Source organism: Echinops telfairi, unplaced genomic scaffold (assembly GCF_000313985.2).
Source record: "Echinops telfairi isolate 266 unplaced genomic scaffold, ASM31398v2 ScPeMD7_9;HRSCAF=40, whole genome shotgun sequence".
In the NCBI taxonomy this organism is placed as follows: Eukaryota; Metazoa; Chordata; class Mammalia; order Afrosoricida; family Tenrecidae; genus Echinops; species Echinops telfairi.
In genome coordinates, this window is record NW_022103906.1 from 69,932,789 (window position 1) to 69,940,223 (window position 7,435).

At 44.5% G+C, this 7,435-nt stretch overlaps 1 long non-coding RNA gene and 1 pseudogene across 2 annotated transcripts in view; one reads left to right on the forward strand and one right to left on the reverse strand.

The window, feature by feature from the left end:
• LOC101661549 overlaps positions 1-2,102 on the forward strand; it is a 4,965-nt pseudogene extending 2,863 nt beyond the window's left edge.
• Positions 2,103-2,977: 875 nt separating this feature from the next.
• The window catches only part of LOC123521328, a 23,215-nt gene continuing 18,757 nt past the window's right edge, over positions 2,978-7,435 (reverse strand). The window contains exons 4-5 of one of the 2 annotated variants that reach the window (XR_006679786.1): positions 4,774-5,019; positions 2,978-3,168 (exon numbers count right to left, since the gene is read on the reverse strand). This is a non-coding gene — a long non-coding RNA (uncharacterized LOC123521328). Of the gene's footprint in view, positions 3,169-4,773; positions 5,023-7,435 lie in introns of both variants that reach the window. The other variant, XR_006679785.1, reaches the window with a different exon arrangement.

Here is a 7,435-nt window from a genome sequence, read left to right on the forward strand (position 1 = left end):
TTTTTTCATGTCCTCTATGCTCTAACTACGAAAATATTTGATTTACAAATAAGGAATCCTACTTCGCGGAATTTCATTTATCACGGTAGGGTCTAGAACCAATTAACCGCGATAAATGAGGGTTCACTGTACTACCTGTGAATTCTGTGTGGCCATGGCAAGGAATTATTGTTCACAGCATCGATGTAGAGGGATGGACGGTGTCAGGAATGGTAAAAAGGTTGGAGGCTGGAGGCACGTCAGGCGTCCACCTGTAGGAGTCAGCCTTTGGTGGCTGACGACTTTGATTCTCTCTCCTCCCACTGAAGTTAGAGAAGCTCTGCCTCCTCCTACACCAGGTCCTCTGGTGAGATGGCTGCTCATGGCCGTGGCAAAGTTTCTAATTGGGTTGCTTATCATTTTGTTTTTGAGTTATTGACGTTTTTCTATATATTTTAGAGATTAGAACATAGGGATTTATATACACATGTCATATCATTCCAAAAGATGTTTTGTTGTTTTGTATTGGCTTATTTTTTTCAAACTTTGTAGTACCAATTTCCTTCCCTGCATCTCCCATTCCACTGAGAGTTAGCTGACTGAAAAGGACTCGTTTCAACGTCTGTCTCTCTGAGCACTTAAAAGCAGAGTTAAAAGAGCTTTGTAACACTTGCCCACGCAAGGCACAAGCCTTGAACCAAGGGCAAGAGAGAGAACTACCAATAGGTATGGCTAAGAAGAGGCTGTGACATGAGTTGTTTCTGATCCTGAATTGTAGCCTGTCATTTGTCATTTTCTGAATCAACTCCATAAGAGTGAGTATTATCTGTTAAATCTTTTTCATTCTGAGAGGTGTTAATTTAACACACTTTAAATGTCTTGGGGTAAGTACATTTATTTATGCAAACAGTAATAGAAAATGGAGAGATTATAAAGAAATAGATCTGAGTCCCCACTTCTATCAGCTTCTTCTCCTCCGCTCCGTCACCGCCCTTCTCTCCGGTCGCCACGGAAGAGGAAATCGCAGCACTGGTCATCGACAATGGCTCGGGTATGAGCAAGGCCCGCTTTGCGGGCGACTACGCCCCCCCCCCCACCTCCACGCCGTCTTCCGGTCCATCGTCGGGCGCCCACGGCACCAGGGCGCCATGGTGGGCATGGACCAGAAGGACAGCTACGTGGGCGATGAGGCCCAGAGCAAGCGAGGCATCCTGACGCTGAGGTACCCGATCGAGCACAGCATCATCACCCACTGGGACCACATGGCGAACCGGCACCACTCCTTCTACAACGAGCTGCGGGTCGTCCCGAGGAGCACCCCGTGCTGCTGACCGAGGCTCCCCTGAACCCTAAGGCCAACCAAGAGAAGATGACCCAGATCATGTTTGAGACCTTCAACACCCCGGCCACGTTTGTGACCATCCAGGCCGTGCTGTCCCTGCATGCCTCCGGTCGCACCACGGGCATCGTCATGGACTCCGGTGACAGTGTCACGCACACGGTGCCCATCTACAAGGGCTGAGCCCTGCCCCACGCCATCTTGCGTCTGGACCTGGCCGGCCGCGACCTGACCGACTGCATCGTGAAGATCCTGAGAGCGGGAGATCGTGCGCGACATCAAGGAGAAGCTCTGCTATGTCGCCCTGGACTTGGAGCAGGAGATGGCCACCGCTGCCTCCTCCTCGTCCCTGGAGAAGAGCTATGAGCTCCCTGGCAGCCAGGTCATCCCCATCAGCAACAAGCGCTTCCGCTGCCCCAAGCGCTCTTCCAGCCCTCCTTCCTGGGCATGGAGTCCTGTGGCATCCACAGACCACCTTCAACGCCATCGTGAAGTGTGACGTGGACATCCGGGAGAACCTGTACGCCAACACCGTGCTGTCCAGCGGGACCAGCATGTACCCTGACATCGCAGACCGCATGCTGAAGGAGATCACAGTGCTGGCGCCCGGCACCGGGAAGATCAAGATCATTGCGCCCCCTGAATGCAAGTACTCCGTGTGAATCCATCCTGGCTTCACTATCCACCTTCCAGCAAATGTGGATCAGCAAGCAGGAGTACGATGAGTCGGGCCCCTCCATCATCCACCGCAAGTGCTTCTAGACAGACTGCCCGCAGGTGCTGCCACCTGTCGCATGAGCTCGATGACAGCGTAGGTCGGCCCCTCGTGCTGGCCTTGTGAAACTGGAAGAAGCCTTTGAAAGAATTGTCCTTGAAGCCCTCTCTGGCGGCAGCACCGATCGTCGGACTTGTTGCTGATCTTGACCTTGTATTCACGTTAATGGTCCCCCTCATCTGTGTTCAATGCCCTGTACGTCCTTTGATTTCAACCCTAGCACCGGCAACCGGGGTGGAGTAGGCCTGGCCAGTGTGTGCAGGGTGCTCACGCGAAGAGCTGTGGGCTCTAGGATCGCCCTAAGGCCAGCAGGGGACCGGAAGCAGCCAGTCCTTGCTGTGTGCGGCCTGCGGGGCGGAAGAATCTGAGCCTTGGGACCAAGTGTCCTTTCTTTAGCTGATGTTGGCCGCTGGAGCCCCGGGGGCTGTTACTTGCCTTGAGTTGGAAGACGGTTTGCATTTAAACCTGTAAATTTGCTCATTCTTTTAATTTATGTAAGGGGTTTTTTTCAAACAACTCTCAACTCTGAGATGACACAACTAATTTTGGTTTTCTACTGTTATGTACGAACAATAGGCCCCAGCAACACGGCGTTGTGTAGGGAGAAATAAAGCGCTGCAGTGAATGGCAAAAAAAAAGAAATCGATCTATGGTCTTCTTTCAGGAATCTCATTTAAAAGGACTATAAATAATGTTTTCAGATCAATACACCCTGATGCCACAAGAGTGTTTAGCACTATCTTTTCTTAGGGCTATAATTAATAACTTACCATTAAATGGCTAATGAAAGATGCTGAAATAGAGCACCAATTTAGCCAATTCATTGGGAATTTTTCCAGCTCCCAACAACCACCTGGGATTCATCTCAATTCTCTGGTTCTGTGTTTCAAATCAGCCACGCAAACATACTATTTGCTTTCAGCAAGTCCCTTGATTTATTTAATCCTTCCCCAAAATACGTCTTGAAATTCTCGCAATTTAACCCGTTTACGATGACTGCATGCTCTCTCCAATGACTGAATCACTCCTCAGCGTCGTCGGGTGTTTGTCGTGAGCTCTGCGACTGTGCTGGGGGCTGGAAAAGTGAGGTCACATCTCTATAAGATGGTTGATGTTCTATCTCCTCCGGAAATTATCAATATTTTTAACAGTACTTGTAATCTCCACTACTCCTCCCCCAAAATAAGAACATCCAAGCATCCTGCAAGCACATAGAATATATGGAGACTCAATGTTTCCCTTTTCAAGAAGGTCATTACAAATACACACTGAAACATTTATTGTCATGTGTTGTTTTTTAGATAAGACACTGTGAGATTATATGCATGGTATGGATTTAATCGTGTCCCAAAAAATGTGTGGTGGAAGTCTTATTCTCTATGCCCATTTATAATCTCATTTGGAAATGGAGTTTTGCTTTGTTTTGTTTTGTTCAGGAGGCAGAATTAATGCCAGGTATATTTTGAGGCAATCTCTTTTGAGCTATAAAAGGGGTTTAACAGGCAAATGTGTTGGCAAAGATGCAGGGAAATAGATCCAAGTCACATAAAGACGGCTCAGGAACAGAAACGGAAAAAGGAAGAGGAGTGGGGGAGCCTTTCCTCCAAACCAAGAGAAGAAAACCTTCTCCTAAAGGCGGCACCCTGAAGTCCAATCTCCAGCCTCCTAAGCGATGAGAGAATACATGTATCTGCTGTATTTCTGTTCTAGCAGCACTAGACAACTGAGATCCTGGGTTCAAATGAGATAAAGATGATAAAAAAAACTCTGGCAAAGAAAAATAGATTGGGACAATCATCTATAATACAAGCTCATGTTTTGTTTGTTTGTTGTTAGTGTGTGAATTAGTCAGCTGATGGATAATAATTCACCAAGACTTGCAAAGAAAAGCCAAACAAAGGAAAAGTACGATTGTTTTTCTTCCTCAAAATAGTGGTAAGAATTCATTACAATTCCTAATAAAAAAACATAAGAGGGAGGAGGGAGAAGAATTTGATTTATGTGCTGAAAATAATTCTTAAAGTTTACAAGTCATATTCCAATATCATCCATTCTCTCTTTCTGGATCTGCTCAGCAATGCAGGAATCTGAACTCACCATCAGGTGCAACTTTTTAGTAAAGCTTTCTATTTGGAGATTATTGTAGATTCACATGTAATTGCAGGAAATAATACAGAGGGATCCCATAGACCCTTTACCCAGTCTCCCCCAATGGTAATATCATGTAAAACTACAATTTGACGTCACAACCAGGATATTGGCACTGATACAGTCAAAACACGGAACTTTTTCATCACCCCAAGAATCCCTCTTGTTACTTTTTCACTTCCCCTCCACATCCATGACTCCTGGACTCCACTGGCATTTCCTCTTTTTCTATGTTTGCCCTTTCCAAAATGCTATATAAATGGTATTGCATGGGATGTAGCTTTTCAGGATAAGATTTTTCCATTCAGCTTTATCCTCAGGAGATCCATGCAGGTGCATCTTGGAGTCAATAAAATGCCTTTGTATGTGCTAAGTAGTGTTCCATAGTATGGCCCTAACAGACAGTCCACGTTAATGTTTAATAGAATGGTCAAGAGTTTAATCACTCATCTGAGTAGTCTCCAGATTTAAACTATTCATTTTGAGCAAACCTTCTATAAGTATTCATGCACAGACTTCTGGGTGAACTTACACTTTTATTTCTCTGGCAGAGTCGTCCAAGGTTACAATGGTTGAGTTAGATGGTAGTTGCTAAGGAGCCCTGAGAGTGCTGTAGGGTCAGTGACCCACTGCTACCTGCAGGATCAGCTGTTCGAACCCACAAGCAGCTCCAGGGGAGAACGATGAGGCTATCTGCTTCCGTAAAGGTTTATAGCCCTTGAAACCCCATAGGTTGCTATGGTCAGAATCCATTCAATGGCAGCGGGTGGAAGGGTGGCTGCTGGAGTAGAAGGCACAGTTAGCACACTCATCTACTAAATGAACACTGGAAGTACAAGTCCACCCAAAAGTACCTCAGAAGAAAATCCTGACTGTCTACTTGAAACACATCAGGCATCGAAAATCCTACGAAGCACAATTCCACTTGGACACACAACGGGTGGGCATGAATTGGAGCGGACTCCAGGACAACTTTTACAGTAGCTGAAGGTTTGCATTTTTGCTTTGTTTTGTTTTTAAAGGAACTTCCACTCTGCAAAAATGCTTGTGCAATTTTATTTTCCACCAGCAGTGAATGAGTGCTCCCGTTTCTCTGCGTCCTCGCCAACATTTGGTGTTGTCACAGTTGATAATTTAGCCAAAGCCAGAGATCCAATTTTGGACAAAAATAGGTATCAAAGCAAAACAAAAAAGAATGGGTAAAACAGGTTTTTAATTAAATACATCTTGTTATTTTAGCATCACCTGGAGATGTTTAAAAATATTTTTAGCGTCAACTCTCTTTGGTTTAATTCCACAACTTAAAAGCCGTGCACTTTAAACAAAATACTTAACATCTCTGAACTTAAGCTTCCTTGTATGCAAAACCTACTCCTCCAAGGGATGAACTCCAATAGAGGGAAACTGCATGTAAAGCCAGTAGCATTTGATTCATGCTTAATAAATGCTCATTCCTTTCCTCCCTCTGATTCCATTTGCACTCTTGACATATTTTAATATACATGCTTCTTTTTTTAATCATTTTATTGGGGGCTTGTACAACTCTTATCACAATCCATACATCCATACATCGGGTCAAGTACATTTGTACATTTGTTGCCATCATCATTCTCAAAGCATTTTCTTTCTGCTTGAGCCCTTGGTATCAGCTCCTCATTTTCCCCCTCCCTCCCCGCTTCCCCCTCCTTCATGAACCCTTGATAATTTATAAATTACTATTATTTTGTCATATCTTACACTGTCCAAAGTCTCCCTTTACCCACTTTTCTGCTGTCCATCCCCTAGGGAGGTTCTATGTAGATCCTTGTAATCGGTTCCCCCTTTCCATCCCACCCTTCCTCCACCCTCCCGGTATCATGGCCACTCTCAGCACTGGTCCTGAAGGGACCATCCGTCCTGGATCCCTGTGTTTCCGGTTTCATCCCCATAGTTCTTTGACATGTCAACCTCTTGAATTAGCTTCTGTGTTCCAAAATAGTTGCATACTTTGAAATCTATATATTTGAATTTGGAGTTTATAAGTGAAGTTTGAAAATCAAATGAAGCTATTTAAATAAGTAATGGATGCTACAAGGAATAAGAAAACACACCATGTTTATATTATAATTATAATATAATTTGGTTTGTGCATAATATGTTAGGGAAAATTTATATTGCTCTAGAAAAAAAATAATTGCACTAACAAATAAGTCTCAGGGTGCTATTTTTAGCCATATAGCAGATTAGTCCACTGCGAATTGAAAAAATGCCAGAGAATAAGGAAAAAGTCAAACGGTAAATGCAACCATATATAATACATTTGCATAAAAATATACCAGATAAAATACAAACAAAGGTGTTGCTGAGCTCGTCATCCGAGAAGCCGGATTCTTTGAAGAAGAATGCTGCATCAGGACTGGAGGGTGGCTTATTAACAATCTGCGGTATGCAGCGGACACAACCTTGCTTGCTGAAAGTGCGGAGGAATTGAAGCATGTGTTGATAAAGATCAAGGATTGTACCTTTCAGTGTAGACTACAACACAATGTTAAGAAGAAGAAAATCTCCACAACTGTACAAATAGGCAACATCATGAAAACTGATAAAAGTTTGATGTTGTGAAGGATTTTGTCTTGCTTGAATCCACAATCAATGCTTACGAGAGCGACAGTCAAGAGATCCAAACACATATTGCATTAGGTGAATCTGTGGCACAGGACCTGTTTAGAGTATTGAAAGGCAACGGTGGTCGCTCTGAGGACTAAGAGGAGACTGGCCCAAGCCATGGTACTCTCCATTGTTTCATATGCTTATGAACATTGGCTGGTGAATAAAGAATGATGGGAGAATCCATGTATTGGAATTGTGGTACTGGAACAGACCGTTGATACTGCCATGACCTGCTCAAAGGACACAGCCGTCAGCACTGGAAGAAGTAAGGCCCTGATGCTCCTTAGAGGCGAGCATAATGAGCCCTGTCTTACAGACTTTGGACATCTTGTCAAGAGAGAACAGTTCTTGGAGGAGGACATTTGGGCAGTGAAAAAGAGGAAAGCCCTCAACAAGGTGGATTGACACAGGGATTGTATCAAGGGGCTCAGGCAGGGGGACAATTGTGAAAATGGCAAGGACACAATGTTTCCTTGTTGTGCACAGGGGCACTGTGGGTTTGAGACCCTAGGTGACACCTAACCATAGCAACAAGAGCATCAAAA